This window comes from Anas platyrhynchos, chromosome 5 (genome assembly GCF_047663525.1).
Source record: "Anas platyrhynchos isolate ZD024472 breed Pekin duck chromosome 5, IASCAAS_PekinDuck_T2T, whole genome shotgun sequence".
Classification (NCBI taxonomy): domain Eukaryota; kingdom Metazoa; phylum Chordata; class Aves; order Anseriformes; family Anatidae; genus Anas; species Anas platyrhynchos.
This window is the reverse complement of record NC_092591.1, coordinates 21,676,261-21,697,355: the sequence shown is the minus strand read 5'-3', so window position 1 is coordinate 21,697,355 and position 21,095 is coordinate 21,676,261. Positions and strand designations below refer to the sequence as shown.

General features: G+C 38.8%; 2 long non-coding RNA genes across 2 annotated transcripts; one reads left to right on the top strand and one right to left on the bottom strand.

The window, feature by feature from the left end:
- Positions 1–454: 454 nt before the first annotated feature.
- On the top strand, positions 455–7,836 carry LOC106015244 (uncharacterized). The gene is made up of 2 exons (XR_001187138.5): positions 455–1,271; positions 1,383–7,836. It is a non-coding gene; the product is annotated as an uncharacterized lncRNA (long non-coding RNA).
- On the bottom strand, positions 2,999–19,780 carry LOC106015245 (uncharacterized). The gene is made up of 3 exons (XR_001187139.5): positions 19,262–19,780; positions 19,017–19,092; positions 2,999–3,135 (listed from the first exon to the last, which is right to left on the bottom strand). It is a non-coding gene; the product is annotated as an uncharacterized lncRNA (long non-coding RNA).
- Positions 19,781–21,095: the final 1,315 nt, after the last annotated feature.

Genomic DNA, 21,095 nt, shown 5'->3' with positions numbered 1-21,095 from the left:
TTGTCAAGGTGGAATGAGTAAAGCCAACAGCATTAAAGCATTCACTGTTACTAGACCTTGTATGTGGCTAAAGTCAACAGTATCGGTATAGATGTTCATATTCTGTAATGTTTATAGAAATCAGTGCCATCAAAACCATATCCATGCATAGCTTCATGTTTCTTCCCAGTTTCAACCACAGTAGCGTGAAGATTAGGACGCGGGCAGCTAGTAAGTTTGTTTACTGCGACTCTCTTGATAACTGTGCAAGGACACAGGAAATCTGAGGTGGAGCTACTCCTGCTCAGGCCACTTTCTCTGATCTCATTTTATAAAAGAACTACATGAACTTTCTGCATCTCAGATAGTGTATTTAACAGTCTTCACTTGGTTGTGTAGTTCTTCATGTGTTTATATCTGAACTACCTGTTTAAGATTCCACAGAACTCAGTCCTGCCATATCTAGGAACTTAAATGCAAGACCCTAAACTCCAGAACAAGCAGACTGGATTGATATTTTAATTACTCATTCTTTTTTCTTGGACTAAACAAGACCATTTTAAATGCAGTTACTCTTTGCAGCACAGCTGGAAAAGGGTACATGGTGACAGGCAAGCAAAAGGCTGCTGCTCCAGTCCTGCTCCCAGGAGGTTCATGGGAGAAATCATCCCGAAGGATTCCACATAACCTGTGTGCCTGCCTTGCTGCTTCCCACTGCTTTCACTGCCAAAATCAAAGAATGAAGCTTTTTGTTTGAGGGCTAGTTAGTGTGTCCATGAGCTTATCCCTGGAGAATTGTGCAGCTGCAGAGTGATATGGCTTGAGATGGGGAGGAGATAGTTTAGCTTAGCCATATCTTTGCCTCCCTGGCCCTGGGCAAAATTTATTAGAGCCAAACAAGAATTTGTCCCTCTTATAAAACTGCACTTTCTCCTTTGCCAAAAGAGAAAAATCTCCCATGTCTCAGTAACAATTCCCTCACTTAAAATGTCTTGAGATGTTGATTGACTGAATATCTATTTCTATTTTATTGTTTTTATTAGGATCAGTAAAGTATTTTCTTAAAGAAATAATGTCTCCAATTAAAAATGGAATTTTACAAGCAAGCCACAGTGATACCTGGACGGATTATCCATGGTGTGGAGTCTCCAGGCCCTGCCTTCCTCCGTCACTCCCGGCTGCAGCACTACGTCCGAATGGAACAACGTTCATCCCACTGGCACCCAGCCCCATTCTGCCTGCTTAAAGCTGCCTCTGTTCTCTACAGCAATCTATTTATCCGTCTTCAAAAGGTGAGTGCACTAAATATATCTCTACTGCCTAATTTATTTATCTTTTTTATCAGCCTTGGTTTTGTTTTATTTGTGTTATTCTGCCACTGCCATTTTGCTGCATAACTGCAGGTTTAAAAAAGGTGCTGATATAACAGCCCAGAAGACCCGATGCCTCTAGCTTATCTGAAGTGGGACTGAGTACAGGTAGTGAGAATGCAAACTACCCACACAGAGCAGCTCACCGTGACAATTTGGAGGGGAGCCCTCGGAGCAGGAAAAAGAAGACAGTCTCACTGCCCACTCAGTCCACAAGTCAGCACTACAAATGGAAGTCATTCCATTCAAGAGATCCCAGACTAAGGCAGTATTCAAGTGAATTGAGGAAGAAAAAGGCTTTATAACTGGATACCTCTGGATAAGGAAGGAAAAAACAGAGTATCTTAAGAAATTGCAAGCTATACACAGATTCTGGGTATAACTCTGGCTGTCTGACAGTCAAACCACTATGGTTCAAAAAGACAGAAGTGCACGAGAACTGGGACTGCTGATGCCTCTGCGAAACCTGTTCTGTAGACTTCAAAGCTGTCAGTCTGGCACCTTCTGAGAGACTGCATTCACTGTATGACAGCAAAGTGAAATAATTGACTTGTGGGTGTGGGTGTGTAATAGTGACAACTTTGAGGACTGAAAAATTCCCCACATCCCTTGGCTAATGAACCCCAAATTTCTATGCAAAACAAAAATAATCTCTGTGTTTCAATAAACTACAGTGAACAAACCTGATGCTAAAACACACCTGGCTGAGTCAGACTTAATTTTGGAACAAAACAAAACACCCTACCCACCCTAAAAGATAAGGTAGTTCCTCTTAAGAAAAACAGGAAAGCTGATTTATGAATAAGAACAATCAGAAGACTTCATCACAAATGAAATCAATCAGCACAAATACTCTGATCATTGCACAAGAGGAAGAAAAAGGACTTAAATGTATTGAACATGAGAACAGAACAACTTCATCTCCTTGAAGATTCTTTAAATCACCCCCCAAACTCCTGAGAGATGCTGGGATTAGGATTGGAAGTCTTCCACTCATGTGACTCTCCAGCTGAAGGATATGTATAGAAGGGTCTCATATGGCTCTCCATAAATTATGGTGGTAATGTATTCCTAAATTCCTTTAGAAACGTATTTCTAAAGCACCATAGACTACAATTTTAGTAACATCTCTGTAGGACTTTCTAATCAGTTTTCTAACCAATTTAGGGTAAACTCAGAGTTCTAGGAAAGTCCTCTAGCCCCAGCATTCTCATCTGAGAAGGGGCCATTTCCTTTTTTCCTGCTAAGCTATTGACACTTTTCTGCACCATGTTCCTCTGCAGAGCTCCTCCTAATCCAGTGTGTTTCAGGAGAACTAAATCAGTGCGTGCTCCTGTCATTCTTGTCCCATGTTTGTATGTGAACTTTAATTGCTGATGATAGCTCTACACAGCTCAAGTTTTCCATCTCCCTCTTTCATATCCTGAGGCATTTTAAAGTTCCACCCTCCATGGATAATTTTCTGTGCAGGAATGGAGGTAGAAATGTTGAAATACCATAATAAAGATTCTTCTTCTTTTATTTCCAGTTCAGTCAGAAACAGAAATTGCCAAGAATTGTATTTTCTTGAACTTGAATCCCATTCTCCAATCCCCAACCCTTTCTTCCCAAACCAAAAAAATCAGAAAGTTCAGGCCTTGTTTGTATTGAGATCAGAGGATGCCAATCTATATCAGAAGATAACCAGCCAGTAGAATAAGTTGGTCACAGTACCTCCTTATGGAAGGTCTAACATAAAAATTGCTTTGCTTCAGGAGTGAATGGAATGTTCCACTTGCTGGGCTGTCTGGAACACACAAAAAATTAAAAGCTTTACAATAGCAGCAGTTTGCCTTTTTGAGAGAACAGCTCCTTTTCAAGAGGAGTAACTTAGGTGAGTAAATTTAGAAACTGGATGCTCCGAGTATTAATCTAAATCCAGGAAGTGTGGGTTCTGAAGTGGAAGTCATTAGCAGTCTGTTATTTTATGTTCATCCTGTTCAGAATTTGATATTGAAGTGATACTATCTCCATCTTTTTCTTCAGTTTAACATACCATTAAAAATAATTAACTAAATTTGCTGGCTTAAAAACATACAAACAGTGTGGTCTATTATCAGTTTGACCTGGTCAATACTATAAATGCAAGCAACAAACTTTCCAGAATACCATTCCCATTCTGAGGTCAGTATCAGCTGCCCATCTCCTAGACTTCTTAGTCTGTAAACCAGATCTTTAACCCTGTTACACATTTAATATCTCACAAACTACCACCCTAGCAACTTTACACACCCCTTTGTCCATTTCACACACACACACACACACACACACACACACACACACACACACCAGTCTTGCCAGGCAGGAATGTGGTGGAATGACTGTCACAGTTGATAGCCATGAGCATTTCTCATTTTCAGCTGCATCTCAGCTAAATACAATTCAAACTTTTTTTTTGGTTGGTTGGTTTTGTGGGTTGCATTTGTTTGCCTGTTTCTTTGAATGGGATTCAAATTCCCAGCCTAGCTTTGTGTCTTTTTTGTCTGATACTCTAGCATTGTCATTTTCATTCCATTTATAAATTGTGAGTTTGCAGATGAAATATTTGTATTTGCATCCTTGGGAACAAATAGCTAGACTTTCTCATCTGCGGCAGTAAGGAGTTCATAGGTGCTTCACTTTCCTAATGAAGGACAAGTTACAACTTATATCAAAAGATAAAAGTCCAAGGCTTCATTTTTCACTTGAGCATTTTCAGTATTCATGACAGAAACTATGGATCTTTGAATTAAACCATTTTACAGTGGTCCAAAGCTCATTGTAAACTACTTTTATGTTTCCTTTCAGGCCATTTAAAGGCTGTTTCTTTAATTAACTCATTCAGTTTCCCACATTTTTTATTAAAAACTGTTAAACGTACATGGGACATATTTGCACAACAATGTTCCAAGTCTGCCCTAGCCCCAGGGCTCTAGCTTTTTCCTAAGTTGCTCAGAACATCTGCTCATGGTCTCTCCTCTGTACCCCCACCCAACCACCCTCATTTTCCTTTAGTTGGAAGAACTGCCTACACAGAACATTTTCTTTATTGCATTATAAACAGATAATTCTATCATCCTGAAACAATCTAGATAATAATGCAAGAAGCATTCACAGTGTTTCCCATAGTGAGATGTCAAATATATACAAAGTTGTGTTTTTTGTTTTTGTTTTTGTTTTTTCCTTAGAGTACTTTCCAGACCTCTGGTGACATGAAATTGAGGAAAATATTTGAAATCAGTCATTGCTCTAAAAATATTCCTTTCTTTTCAATAATATTTCATTTTTACATGGAACACTCATCACGTTTCTCAGCACTCCTCACATTTCTGAACTGTATTTCCATGGATAATATGGTGCTACAGGGGATACTAACTGAAAAATATGAACAACAGAATTATGTACTGTGAGATATAAGCATAGTTTGTCTTCTACTCTCCTGGCACATGTTTCAAGCTCATTCAGACTGTAGCTTTATTCACACCTTTGCTTTGAGCCAGTGAAATTTAACTTCTTCATTCTGAATTTGAGGTATTTTTAAATTGATTTTAACCCCATTACCCTATTTTACACAGAAATTATTTAGAACCAGGAAGCCTTGTAGAACTGCAGTTCTTTCAGTGTTCAATTTCTACATGGTCAGAACTGTGTGACAATCTGCACTATCCAGCAACCTGTTCCATCTATTTGCTCCCACAGTTCCCACATTAGGATCATGATTCATGCCCTTTATGGTCTATGCATTAAAATAGTAAATATGGTGTTTAGGTTATATAATAAACTGTACTAAGCGTTGTGTTACTAGATATTATTGACTATCCCTGCCTTGAAGGGGTTCAATTTAAATAGAAAAGGCTAAAGGAAAGAATTGGAGAAAGGGGTGGAATCCCATAGGAACTCAGCAATTTGCATAGTCATATTTTAGGTCAGAGGTTGGACTTGATGATCTTGAGGTCTCTTCCAACCTAGAAATTCTGTGATTTTGTGATAGCAGCAAGGACTTGAATTTGGGGTTCTATGGTTATTTTATCTCCATCAACCTCTCTACCCATCTTATTAAGTCTAAGAATCATTTAAACCAGAAACAAGTAGAAAAATAATGTTTGATCATTGTGTCTTTATTCAATTGATGCTGCCACAATCAGTGTTGGTCAAAGATAGGGGAAAAAATAAAGATCTTAATGATTTAAAATTAAAGTAGCCCAGAAAATCAACCGTATAAAGTAGGATAATCTGATGAGCATATCTGAGAAACAAACAAAAAAAAAAAAGCCCAAAACTTTGTCTTAAAGAGAAGTTTAGCATGGGTACAGGGTTTAGGTGTTGGGGTTTTTTGTTGTTGGTTTTTCACTTCACCATGTCCTTTGCTCTGAATAGGTATGGTTTGCTGTTTAAAGTTGCATAAATACCTGTTGTTTGCTCAGTTATGCTACCTTCCTAACCTTAAGAAGCAAAAAGTTTCCAAGCAGCTAGCCTCCTCTTGGGAAAGGTAGAGTCATTATACATGATGAAAGCTGCTTGTTCAGACGTTCAGTATGACAGGCCATTTCAATAACAGCAGTGAGCACGTACCCAAGAACATTAGTCTTCATTTTCTCCTAACAAAATTTTAACAGGCATATGAAAGGAAACAGATTCAGAAAGATAAATATAATTCCCTTTATATCATAAGAATCCTGTTGGAGGTGGAAATAAGTGAGTTTAGACAGAATAGTAGATAAAGAGTCAAAAAATCTGTCCCCATTCATCAAGCAACTTGCTATGTGCTTTTAAATAAGCCACTGAAAACCTCTGCCAAGGCTTCCATATACATATATACATGTAAGATACATATATATATTTACCTAAAGAGTTATAGCAAACACAGGTTTTCATGAAACTTAAGTGAGCTTTTTAAATTTTTTTTTTTTTTTTTTTTTATTTTCAGAGCAAAGATGCTTTATAGTATAAGTAAAATATTACTAACAACAGTAATAAGAATAACACAGCCAAGATGTAAATGCCATTCACGTGTGAGGTTTGATTATAGGAATATCTTGAGCTATTTCTTGTGATTTATCTAGGCAATAGCCTATTATTCCCTTATACTCAAAATACCAAGGAACCTATCAAGATTCTATGTGATTTTCTTTACCAAGTTTTATTACAAGTGAATAAAAGGCCCTCATCTTCACAGCATACAGGTAGGACTAACATTGTTAATTCAAGGGAAAAAAAAAAAAGACTATATCCAATCTGTTGCAATGTATTTAAAAAAAAAACAAAAAACAAAAAACTCTGAGAGCTGAAGTATTGTACTGCCCAGTATGCCACAAAAAATAATGAAAGAAATTCCTTCTGGTACAACCAAACCAAAAGATGACTAAGAGTTAGGCAAGTATTATGGTAGACTACATAACGTTGTGCAGCATTTACTTTAGGGATATACAATTTCCACTGCCACTATCATCATCTGATCCTGCTTTTATTATTAATTCAAATTATTTGCTTATATAAAACTCTTTTAAATCAAAACATCAAGAGAGTGTATGTATATACAATTATAAAAAGATAGGTCTATAGACACATTTAGAGTTACACTTTTATATTTACTAATATACCTATACTAGAGGAAATTTGGCAGAGCGTGTGTTTTCAGAAACTAGCAGAGCTCTAATTTCACAGAAAAGAAGTTAAAGTTGCACCTACTCTAAACAAAATCAGATATTTTTTCTACAACTCCCTCAAAATACCTTCTGAAATACCGAAGTATACACACACCTGATTTTAAGCAAGGATTCTTCACTCCAGCATAAAAGTTTCAAAAACATTGCTTTTCAAGTACGACTGATATCTTGCACTTGTACATAGATCAATTTACTATAACAGTGATGTGAAGTGCTCCATCCTTGAAACGCATATGCACAGGGGTTATGGAAGTATCTGGCAAGAAGGACCTTCCACTTTTGACTGTCAACTTGCTTACATGTATATATCTACGATGACTGACACCAGCATAGGTTTGGTGTGAGGTTATCATTTTCCAAGGGCGTATCAGTTTACATGCATGGTGTGTAACATTTATGAGTGTAAAGAGAACAAATCATTTTTATGTGCCCATGCTTGCAAACAACAGGATCATGATCCAGTTCAGCATGGCAACTCAATTGATTCAGTTGGTACTCATGCAATATCATCACTGTTGTATTCATCAGCAGTATTAATTTACCGTGGCTTAATAAAATAAATAAATAAATAAATAAAAAAGTCAAAGCATTTTCTAATGTCTATTTTCCTTGAGAACTGAGGAGCTTAGCTGCTAAGTCATAGCTAGTTTTATGGGATACGTAAAAGATAATAATGAGGTGAATAATAACAACAGCTCTTAGCACTTACGCAGCTCTGTGTACTTTCAATGTGCTGTACAAATACTAAATAATTCATTTTAATTAAAAAGGCCTTGAAAAGATTAAAGGACCCTTGAAATAAGTACGAAGTTCTGTTCATTACCTCAACAGCAGAAAGACCTGGCTCCAAATACCTTTACGTTTCAAAATGATGGAGAAACTAACACTGCAACCTAAGCTTTGGGAAAAACAATGCTTAACCACGTGGAATAAGCTTTTGGAAATCAGTGAAGCTACTTGCATGAGTAAAAGCTGTAAGACCAAATCCTATAATGTTTTGTCCCCACTTTTTCTTTATTCTAAGATTTCAGCCTTTCTATGTACCAGGGAAAAAGTCTCTCTGACTTCACGAGGAGCAGTCCCTTAGAAATTTTTATATGCTTTTTAAGAAAGCCTTTGATTATCTTGAGTTGCTCCATTTCACAAGTGAGCTGTGGTGTTCATATCTATCACAGCTATAAAATTATCTATTAATTTTTTGTGCAAAACCACACCTTTATATTTCTAAGAACAAGGCTTGATCTCAGCACTCCTGCCACCTGTCATGGAGAAAAAATGCTGCAGTTCCTATCAGAGGTCTCTGTTTTGCTCCTTATAAGAAGGAGATTGCCAGTAAAAGGGCTCGAACACCACACACTACACCAACTGACTTCCACATCCTTATTCTACTTGTTTCTCGTTTTATTTTTGTTTGTTTTTGTTTTTCTACTTTGCTCACATTAGGTAGGAGCTGCTCCTCTAGAGTGACAGTTGCACACCAGTTGCAGCTGCTGTTCTCCCTGTTATACTGGCCAAAACGTCAAGGCTGCATGCAGCGAGCAAGCATTTCCTTCAGCTTCTTATCACTGCTAAATGCCATGCAACCTGATGTACAGATTTTCAGCCTCTCTTCCCCTAAGAATTTCTATCCTTCTCTCTTCTGATTCACTTTCTCCATCCTAAGAGGTCTACATGTACTTGTGATACATCTCTTGATTTTGATTTTCATTTTTGAGCATACTAAATTTTGTTCCTTATAACATTAACACCCCTCCCAACATTTTTTACAGTGCAAAAATAATTTTGTACTTAATTGGTCCATTCAGTGCAATATTAAGCTCAGCCAGTCACTGCTACTTCAGTTGAGAGAAGGAAAATATCCTTCTGCCTATCAAAATCCATTGGTCCTCCTAACAACTTTCAGCAATCCATTCCATAAACATTTTAGCTAAATTTATATAAAACATCCTTTCTGTTTCAGCAGTATATGCTGCTTCATATTGTGCTTCCAGAGGTCACTCCCTGAGACCATAACATGCCTACAGCAAGCAGTCTGTAAGTGCGTAAAACCAAAGTCCTGATTTCTGGTCACTCTCAGCAGACTCGTATAAGAATGAAAAAGGCATCGCATCTCACATCAAAGATCTTATAAACATCTCAGCAGAAAAGATAGGGAAGTGTTCCACTTGTGTAAGTTCTTTGTAGAAGGAGGTACAGGAGAAAAAGGTAAGGTATGGATTAGAGGGACAACACATAACAGTAGAGAAACAGTTGCATCAGAAATAATCAGCAATTCCGGATTACTTTGGAAGCTAAGATATGTAATTTATGAGTTTGGGTAAAACTGGGTAAGGGGATTTGGAGCAACTGACATCATCTACCTAGTCCTGTGTAAAGCATTTGATACTATCCTGCACAACAGCTTTGTCTCTAAATTGAAGAGACATGGAATTGATGGATTGATCACTTGGTGGATAAGGTGGATAAAAGTTGCAATCAATTATATGATGTCCAGGTAGAGACCATTGGGAAGTGGTGTCCCTCAGGGGTCTGTGTTGGAACCAGTATCATTTAACACAGTGGTTGGTGACAATCACAGTGGGATTGAGTGCACCCTCAGGAATTTTGTGGATGACACCAAGCTGTGTACAGTTGACACAGTGGAGGGAAGGGATGCCATCCAGAGGAACCTTGACAGGCTTGAGAGCTGGGCCTGTGTGAACCTCATACACTTCAACAAGGCCAAGTACAAGGTCCTGCATGAGTCAGGCACTCTTGAGGACCAACACAGACTAGGTGGAGAATGGCTTGAGAGCAGCCCTGAGCAGAAGGACTTGGGAGTACTGGTGGACGAAGAGCTCCACACAAGCTGACAAGGTGGACTTGCATCAAAAAAAATGTGACCAGCAGGTCAAGGGAGGGGATTCTCCCCCCTCTACTCTGCTCTCACAAGCCCCACCCTGAATGCAGAGTACTGCATTCAGCTCTGGGGCCCACAGCTTAAGGAAGACATGAACTTGTTGCAGTGAGCCTAGAGGAGGGCCACAAGGATGATCAGAGAGCTGGAACACCTCTCCTGTGAAGAGAGGCTGAGAGAATTCAAGTTGTTCAGCCTAGGGAACTGAAGGCTTCAGGGAGACCTTATAGCAGCCTTGTAGTATCTAAAGAGGGCCTACACAAAAGCTGGGGAAGGACTCTGTCAGGGATTGTAGTGATAGGACAAGGAGTAACAGTTTCAAACTGAAAGAAAATAGGTAAGATTAGATATTAAAAGAAAATTCTTCACTCAGAGGGTGGTGAAGCACTGGAACAGGTTGCCCAGACAAACTGTGGATGCCATATCCCTGGAGGTGTTCAAAGCCAGGTTAGATAGGGCTCTGGGCAACCTGGTCTAGTGGAAAATGTCCCTTCCCATGGCAGGGGGGTTAGAATTCGATGGTATTTAAAGTCCCTTCCAACACAAACCATTCTATGTGAAGAATTAATCTATGTACATTTAGGAGTAGTTTTCAAATGTCCACAGCCTAAATAAGAATCTACCACTCAGGATGTCAATTCTGCCTATTCTAGCACATGCAAAATGCCAGAATACTGAGCTTGATCATTAAGACAGTATTTTTGGAGGGTCAAAGCTCAAGCTCTGGAAAACAAGTTTTAAACAAGATAAAGATTTATCTTTTTTGTTTGATTGTTTTTGTTTTTTGTTTTTTTCTTTTTTAAACAAGAAAAATAATGGGAGTGAGAAAAGGTCAAAATGGGAGATGCTCACGTACTTTATGCTTTCTGATTTTTTGTACCTTAGTGATACTTAATATATTGATAATTCTAAGACACTTTCCAATTACAGCATTTCAGGCCATGAATTGTTTTGGGGGTAGCGAGTAAATTAAAGCTGTGTCTTCTGGATGTATGAAGTTCAGCCATGGTTCACAGTCACAGTGAGTGACTGTATTTTCCAAAGCATCCTATGCAATGTGATAACATGAGCTTCTATCAGCCAGCATTAAGGTATAACAAAACATCACTATGGATGTTATTTCTGAGAGGCAATGATAATTCACTAGTATGTGCACAGATTACCAAGAACAGGTGCATAATGCTGATTCCACTCATTTGTATTAATAAGTGTGTAAGCAAGAACTATTAGGGTATTCTATCTTATCACATTAATTAATTAGAGTGAATTGAGTTAAGGAACCAACTAGCAACTAGTTAAAAATTAATGAGGGGCCATGCAATAAAAACTAATCCTTTATTTCAGCAGGCAAGCAGAAATACACTTTTCCTCGTAAAATCCAAGGCCCATACCTTTTCTGTTGCAGTAGCTGGGTGAATTCAGTATGCCAGGAAGGCATTGCTGTCCCATGTTTCTCTCAAGGTTTTAAACATATTTGAAGGTATGAAAAAAACAACAAACCTCCAATTTCAGGTTCTCTAGACAGTTAAAAATACGTAAGGAACTGATAAGCATTCCAGAAGAGCACAGCTAGACTAACAAACCTGGCTTCATGCATTTCATTTTCCTGTGGTTGTGTTTTAATGCTGGTAAGCAGCTAAGCACCTTACAGCCACTCATTTGCTCATTCTACCTCTCATCCCCAGCTGGATGGGGGGAAAGAAATTTGGAAGGGCAAAGGTTAGAATGCTCATGGGTTGAAATAAAGACAGTTTAATAAGAATGGGGGATAGGGGGAGAACACACACACACAACAGAAGAGGGCGGAGGGGAGTAAGAGTGATGCAGAACACAATTGCTTGACACAAACTGACCAATACCCAGTTGCAGCCCTCCAGGCAGCTCTCCTCAGTCTTATGTTTAAGCACGATGTTGTATGGTACAGAATATTCTTTTGGTCACTTTGGGTTAGCTCTCCTGACCATGTCCCCTCCCAGCTTCTTGTGCATCCCCAGCCTATTCACTAGCAGGCAGCTTGAGAAACAGGGAAGCCCTTGACTCTGTGTAAGCACCACTCAGCAGCAACTAAATCATCCATGTGTTATCAGCACTGTTATCCTTACAAATTCTTAATATACAAGCTACCATGAAGAAAATTAAATCTATTCCAACCAAACCAGGACACCCACTTGCATTACGCAGATAAATCCCTCAAATGCTCTAGAACATAAGAGGGTCAGCTCAAACTGTTCCAGGTAACAACATTACAAAGTGAGTCACCTCCTCTTGATGACTTCTTTTTTTGCTAGTAAATTTAAACCGCATTTTTGAGTTACTGTCATATATTATTACTTCCAAATAATGCATGTAACATACTGCTTTAGTAACATGTGTCCCTTTGTGTTGCAATGTCTGAATCACAGATATTTGCCTCCACAGGCAGAGACCTGTGCAGTCCACTTTTATGCCAAAATAGGCTTGATCTCTACAATTATTCTGAAGAGATAGTCTCAACTGGTAGAAGTTTCAAGGTATGTGACTTCTGCCACTTCTCTCATGCAGAGTATTTGACAAACCAACAACTTCTAGAGTTCAAAAGGCTTCCAATCTCTATATTTTCTTCTCAAAAGGTCACTCCACTGACCTTAGTTTTGCTGAGGAATGCAAAGTATGGCAGTTAGCTTTCCCCACTGTGCTTAGACAGTTCAGTTACCTACAGAGAGCTGTGCAGAATCAAAGAGTGATGGAGGTTAACCAAGACCCTCAGAGGTCCAAGGCCCCCTGCTCAAATCAGGGTCAGCTAGAGTAGGGCATTACCCAGTCAGATTTTGAGTATTTCCATGATGGAGACTCCACAACCTCTCAGTGCAACCTGTTCTGGTATTTGACCACCTTTCCAGTTAAGCAGCTTTTTTTTTTTTTCCCCCCTATTCAGCTAAAATGTACTTTCCAGTGTTTGCTTGTTCCTATTGTCTCACCACTGGGCAACACTGATAAGATTCTGACTTTATCATCTTTATCACCCTGCCTCACTCTCCCCCCCCCCATCAGACATTATACATGAACCTCCTGAGCCTTCTCCTCTGCAAGCTGAACAGTCCAGCTCTCTCAGCCTGTCCTCATATGAGATGCTCCAGTACCTTAATCAACTTCTTGGTCCCTCACTAGACTCACTCCAGGAGGTCCATGCTTCTCATGTGTCCAGCGCTGGGATCCCTGCACTGGACACAAGTAGACCCCAGGTATGGTCTCAGCAGTGCTGTGTAGAGGGAAAGTATCACCTCCCTTGTTCTGCTGGCACTGCTCTCCCTCATGCAGACTAAGAGGCTGTTAGCCTTCTTTGCTGCAAAGGCACACTGCTGGATCATGTTCAACTTTGTCTCCATCAGGACCCTCAGGTCCCTTTCTTCCAAGCTGATTTGCAGACAGCCGCCAGCATATACTGGTGCCTGTGGTTATTCCTTCTCTGTTGCAGGACTTAGCATTTCCCATTGTTGAACATCACAAGATTCCTGCAGGCACATTTCTCCAGCCTGTTGATGTGTCTCTGAATGTCAGTACAACCATCTGGTGCTTCACCCCTCCCGAATCATCCTTTGGGCACCAAATATGCATCGGACCAAGCAAGTCTGTAATTCGAATTCAGCTAAATTATTTCTGAAGTCAGTCTCAGTTTGGCCCAGTTTGTGTTGTTGTTAGCACAAAGTGATCATGATAAGGCTTTGACAGCTGTGACAGGCCTTGCAATGCCTATACTGAGGAGAGGGTCTACACTGGTAAAGATGAATCTTACTCATATAATGGGATATGTAGTTTATTTTTTAACTCAGAAAATCAAAATCTCTCTCCTAAAATCACACAGAAAAGGAGGAAAAAAAAAAAAAAAAACAACTTTTTTTTCAGTACAGTAAAACCAGGAAACTAGGAAAATAATGCGCACTGATCATCGGCTTAGTTTGTGACTGTCAGTAAGTCTCTCATCTTCACGTCTTCCATTTGACACAAACATGAAAGCTGATGAGAGATAATAATCTTAGTGGAAAACTGGCAGTGCAAAGTTGATTCTCTTGTAGATTTAAAATCTCATTCCCTGAGCATACTACCACCCTGATCCATATCCTCAATTCCTGCTAGAAGTTATCAAGTAGTTTTCTCAAAGTTTTTCTTTTTTTTTTTCCTTTTTTTTTTTTTTGACAGCAAAGTTTTCTTCAATACAGGTGATTCATATTAAAAAGCCATCTGCCTTTACTACTCAGCTCACTTAAGCAATGAGTTAGTTCTACATGATGTAGTTTTTTGTTCCCGCTATGCCATGGAAGAAGTGTAATGTATTGGTACCTTGGCAGCAAGGGTGACAGTGGTAGGCCGAGGGATTTATGACCAAATGCATCCTACTGTACAAACACCTGAGAGAGAATCAGGTAGATTAAGGCTGCTAAAGGGCAACTGTAGAACAGCATAGCATGATTCATATGAGAGGTTTTCCACAAAAAGAAAAAAAGAATAAAAAGCAAAAATTACAAGTTACCCACAACACCAGAAAAACCTTATGATTCATGGTAAAGAGAATGACTCAACTTTTTCACCTCTTCACAATCTAAAAGATTAATTATTTCTGAGTTACTTTAAATCTGAACAGTCGTAATTTTGTTATGAATCACCAACACTATTTCCTGTATGATACTAACTTTTTCTTGGAAGGCATTCATCCAGATACCGCACAGGCTCAACCCTGTTTAGTCTTTCAGATGAAACAGTAAATTATCTAGGATGGCATAATAAAAAAAAATAAAATACATTGTACTCATATGATGAAATGGTTCAGAGACAACAGACACCTGATTCTGGTCAGGGTGAATTTCTTTGTGAAATAAAAATTTCCATAGTATAAAAATAACAACTAACAAAAGAGTACAGAGAATGTTATACTCCAAGGTCCTCATTTATATTACATATTATAGAAACATACTTCTTGGTTACATAGTCACAGTATGTGACCGAGCACTTGAGGAGTATTCTGTATTACAGGATTTTCCCGTAACTGAGCCAGGCTATGTATTATCTCTCATCAGCTTTCTTCCAGTGAGTTTGTTATTTCAGAATTAAAAAAAAAAAAAAAAAAAAAAAAAACCAGCTCTCAGTCTGAGCTCAAACAGACTACAAATCCCAAACAAATTTACAGGAGGCAACATCAGAATACTGGCAGAGAAACTCTAGAGCTTCTTTTTTGACCAATATTATCAAAAGAGAGCCAACTGGAGAGCCAGAGCAAGTAGGTATGTACATAGGGCTGCTGTAAATATGAAGTATGTCCAGAGTTCACTAGGAACTACTAGTAAGGAGTCTACAGCCTGCCTCAGAAGCATTCTTTCATAAGCATAACAATGAAGAGCAGTTATTTCAGTCTCATTCTGCCACAGAGTCCACTCAGTACATCCTTGATAGCCCTTTTAGTTGTGACCCACTGGAGTAAAACTTCCTATTGCAAGATCACGGAAGAACCTCCTGAGTGCCACCCATTGTCATTTTTTAGACAATAACAACAGCAACTGACAGCCACAGCTTCATTTCTTGGCAAGGTAGTATCACAGCTTCCAAGCTTTCTCACTGGAAACACCCCTTTGGACTAACAGTACACTGGTAGCTCTGAATTTCACTTCTGCAACTGAATTTCCAGTTGTTTCCTGACTTCTTGTATCACTGCCATAACCCTATAGTTTGGAATCAGTAAGTTCAGGAGTTTGTCTCCAAGTGTTCAAGGTCATAAACTAAGCAAGATCTGATAAACACTAAACAGAAGTCTGAAACCACACTGAAACCACACTTACTTCGTAAGGAAAATAAAGATCCTGGAGTACACTGATGAAAAGGTGAAGTTATAATAACACAGGAAGATTCTAAATCTTCACCTGGCTGATATAACTGTGCCCTCTATCAGCATGCCACAGTCTCTGGATGGGGTGATTCTAGAAAGCCTTTCTATATTTTTGATTTGTTTGTGGACAGGTAACTGATGTTCAGACCTCAAAAGTCTGCCATGGCACTTGGAAAAATAAATAATCCGGAAATCTGTCCATATTAGAAAACAGCACTCTAAAACCAGCCAGGTGTCTTCTTGGCACAGAAGCTCTTTCATGATAAAAATCAAACTGAAATATTTGGGTGGGTTGGTTTTTTTCCATTTTGTTTTTAATAAGTCAGTATGATTGTAAGCCAAGATTAAAAGAGTGAGAAAGAGCTGAAGTATTCTACCCAGCTTCACAGCACCTGCAGGCTATGCCAGCTACAATACCTTTCATCACCGTACTATGTCCCATTGCAAGGAATAAAAACAAAAAAATCTTTTTGGCAAAAGTGGCTGAGGCACTAAGGAGAAAATGAGTAGATTATAGGAAAATTTAAAAAAAAAAATCCATGGTGAAAAAAACAACCTGCAGCTGACACCATCTGCTGTAAAAGAGCAGAGCCATAGAACATAATAAAAATATTTGGAGTAATTGAATAATTGCCATCCATAGACAATGTCTGTTTTCTTGTACTGTGCAGAAACACTGGCTTTTCTTTAAACACTCATGCTTCTACATAGGGCAGGCAAGCCAGGCATTGATCACACAGGCTAAGAGATACCACTTAAATATGGAAAAACATATAACGATCGTGTTTATGGGAGGTCTTCCTGTTTATCTGGGAATTAGGAACAGTAGACTTTTAGGGGAAAGAGAACTCTGTATGCTGAGTATATTATTTCTACTGACTCAAGACAATCTATGCTGATGAATCATTTTGAACAAATAAAGTGGTCAGAAGAGGGATAACCAAAACACATGATGAATGACACTGATGGATGCAGTGTGATCTAGTTATTGCAAGAAACTGGGACCCAAGAGGTAAGGTCTCATCCTGGCCTTAACAGGCTTTAGCTTGCATTTTACTGTGGGCTTCCTGTTGTTAGTTTTTTGCCCCCCCTATTCATTTACTTAAATTTCCAATGTGAAAAAGTGGAAGATTACTTCAGATAAACTATTGGATTTATTTTTTAAAAATCACATTTATAGGAAGACTTTCACTATAACTCTGCCTCCTGTTCCTCCCTCATCTCTGGAGCTGCACTAAGGAATTTTCATTTTTGCCACTGACACTGAGATTCTTCTGCCTTTATCTAGTGGGGCAGATCTTAACATCTAATTTCTCTTTACTACCAAGCCCAGCGTTTGTGCAGCACCTAACACAAAAGGAGAGCTCATCCAGTACAAGAGCTGCCACTGCGATCTCCACCTGAACAATAATGTGTCTCCATGTGAGTCAGCAATCACTTGTACAGTTTAAACTTTCATAATTTTCACTGCATTTATTTCTTCAGATTCAACTGAAATGCTTGAGATTTGACTGACAGTCAAGATATATTTATATTGTGAGAAAGGGCCTCTTCTTGTTATTGCATATACACCAGTACATGCTTCTAATTTATATGTCTGTTTAAAAGACTAAAAGTCTTTTTGATGTGAACAACAATCATCACTTCAATGAACATTATTAATTTCTTGTTTTCAGCATAATTGAATTTATTTAAATTAAATCACTTGCATATGCACCAGGAAGATTTAAAAGAATTTTTGCAGTGGTAAAAAGCACAGGGAAAATAGAGAGAACAAGAAAAAACACACATGCATGCAGAGGAAATAAGCTTTGGGGCATTGTCCCTTTCCTGTCTAGGCAATTCATCATGATTTTGTGAGATTGCACAAAGAGATAGCACCCTTCAGCCTGCCAAGTTCTAAATTATTATACTTTATCATTATTTTTTTTTTTTCACGTGCCCAATTCCGACACAAGTGTGAGTGAGACTCAAAGCATGTGTATATACACATACATGTATAAACACAAATACACACATATATACATGCACACATGTTATTTGTAGGATTAGTCATGGTTGCATCACTGTAGTACTGGAGCTACTGAAAAATTAAGTCTCTTCACCCACATGCAGCGGGCCACAGTTGTAAATCTTAGCCTACTAAAATTAGAAAGTCTAAAGTATCAGCTGAAGGGGGCCTGTAGCAAGAACAGATTTCTGGAGGCCCACTCAAGTGCTCTGATAGTGAGGCTGTTCAAGGGAAAGAAGTAAAAAAGAAAAGAAGGGTTATGTTGCAGTACAGCTTCAAAGAGCTAAAGCAAGGGCCACAGTGTTCAACACTTTGGGAAAGTTGAGACTAAAGATTCAGTCTTTAGAATGAATAAGATTTTTCTAAGAGCTTGTTCATCATTCATAGAAAGAATGATTTCTTGTAATGAATGTGAGCATACACAAAACAGCAGATCCACAGCTGCTGACAATTTTCATAGTTTCATATGACTTCGGTGGAGTCAGGCCAACATACATCAGCCAAGGATCTATCCTGCGCTGCATTCATATAGTGGTTGCTCATATGTTAAAAACCAACCAGCACTCCTGTGCTAGAGAAGAAACTTCATTCTGGATTGAGAAAGGTCCAATTTCTCCATCTCCAATGCAGTAGAAGATCAGGCCAGAGCTGAACTGGGATCCAGCACCTGTGAACTTAATTTTGATCTTCACACAGAGACTATGTCCTGTTGGAAAGTTGCACAGACACACTGTGTCACAAGTCCAGTCCTTAAAACTGGGATAATCACACTTCTCTTATCAAGGTACTGGAAATCTATGCATTTTTAATGAACACAGTTACTAAGGACACAGGGACAACACTAGCACCTGGAGAAGCTCTTTAGCAGCGGTATTCTTACAGATCTAAACTTCTACTCACAGAAAATAACAAGTGTATTTGGAAATGCAATGAAAAACAGCCACAGCATGCAGGTACCTTCCTTGTCCTCCTCACTCTCCCCAAGATCTTTATAACATGCTATACAAACACACTCTTCTGTTATCAGCCCCTCATACGTTAGAAGTCTCCCACAGCAATTAATGTTTCAACAATACTGTGTGGGTGAATGAAATTCCAGCACCCACAGGAACTCACTCAAGGCTTACTTTTGTACCATTATATGAAAGAAAAATCTCTGAAGGAAAAAAAAAAAAAAAAAAAAAAAACTATGTCTAATACCATTTAAAAATATTACACTTACCCATATTCTTCAGGTTATCAGGGCATATCTGGTATTACAGCTTGCTGCCTATTGAGGGAGTCCATTACTGAAGTTTCTGAAATAAAGATGAGACACGCTAAAATTCATACTTGAACTTCTTGAACTTTACTGAGGGGGATCCCACTGAGGGGAGGAGGATGGGAACAAGGACAGGCAGAATACCTATTTTAAATAAAATAAAACTGCTTTTTTTTTTTTTTTTAATTCTGAAATAATAAACTCACTGGAAGAAAGAAACAACTGCATCTCTCCCTCTCCATCTGAACAGCACAGGTGATCAAAGTAAACCAACTGCCTAAGACAGATCACCTTTACTAAAGGAGAGTGTGGTCCCTACTTTCTCTGAGGAAATCAGTTTTTATTCTAGAATTGAAAACACCTGGCTAGTTTTTGCACCAGTTGTTTCCATGCATTTACCCTACTGAGCATTTTCAATGAATTCATTGGTATACCTACTTCCCATTCACTGAGTAGCCAGACTGAAATAGAAAATCATGACTTTCACTGAAATGGAGTCAAAATGTAATATACAATTCTCAGCCAAATTTGAGAAAATTGTATTGTTCCTCATTAGCATTTAGAAACTAATTTCATAAACAGTGGCCAATTAATTTTTAAACTACCACCATGAAGCAATACTGTTGTGTTATGTAATGAACTAGATGATCTTTAAGGTCCCTTCCAACCCAAGATGCTCTATGATTCTATGGTTCTATGACAAGGTGGACATTGACACAGAGGAATTAAAGCTCAGAGACTTGATGGCTCTGATCAGGAATCTATTAAGAAATGAAGCAGATGAGGAATCTCTTAAGGCACTCTGACTTCTCCTTGCTTCCACCTCTTGCCCTTAAATTAGCTACAGAGGTGTTCTGTTTTCCTGACCCACGTCAATTATTTGTTTCTGTCTTTGTTCTTAAGATTGTACCTACAATTTTCAGAGGCAAGAGACCAAAGCAGTGTGAATTTATGTTCTTGCTTTCACTTATTTATGTATTTGTTCATTGTGTTATCTAAAGAATCCCCATGCAAAGGAAAATACAGGTCTGCCTAAAGAGCTAACCACACAACAGACAAAATTAAGCAGCACAGTTGCCAGCATACACATCTATTACATTTACAAATCTTTGTGTATACAGTTACCTTTAACTGTGTCCGCTGACTAAGGTCTTGTACACAGCAAAAGACAAATATGGAAGAATTGTGGTATTGTGGTCTTTTGGCTCAGTCAGAAAGCACATCCCACATGGTAGTGTAGAAGTAGGTGAATAAAAGGTTGAGTGAAAATGCGCAAACAAGTCAGGCAGGGGTGACTTGACAACAAAATGGGGTGCAAACAGAAAACAGTTTGCAGTGGTTGTCTGAGCTCTGTGGCCATCTTCCTCAACACCAGCTACAGCTGCCCTGACTGTAAAAGACTTAAATCAAGAAATGCCCTGAAGGCAAAGACAAATCTTGATTTTTATGCAGCTGTGAGAAAGAAGAAAACAAGTGGTGATTTTGTCAAAAAGCAACAGGAGGGAAAGACATAAATAGCAATATTCTGGCCCGTATGGAAGGATGGCATTTGAGTATGGTGGAAGAGTGGAGGAAGGTAACATTACTAATATTTTTGACCTAACATTAACATTATTGACATTATTGACCTAACTGGCAAGTTTTAATTCTGTAGCCAAATCTTTAAAAACATCTGAGACCAAAAACAATAAGGATGTACTGGACTCCAGGTGCTCAGGAATGACTTTTGTTATAAAGCCATCCCTTTTTTGTCAAAGAAGTTGTTGTTAGGACATCTTTGCTCAGCCTAAAAGACCTGTGGTGTCCCTGCAGCCATGCACCCAGCTGAGAAGAATGATTTGCAGTGAAATGCAGGCAGAATACGCAGGGAGACCTCGCAGGGCAGAGTATAATCCACAGTGTGTAGTTTTGTAGTGTAAGCTGCAGAGGACAGACCCTTTCAGTCTGTTCTTGCCTTCAAAACTCCTGGGGTTCCCTGGCAACACTGTCTACATTTGTTCTCGATATAGGTAGCCTGCATATATATAGCTCCATGGAATA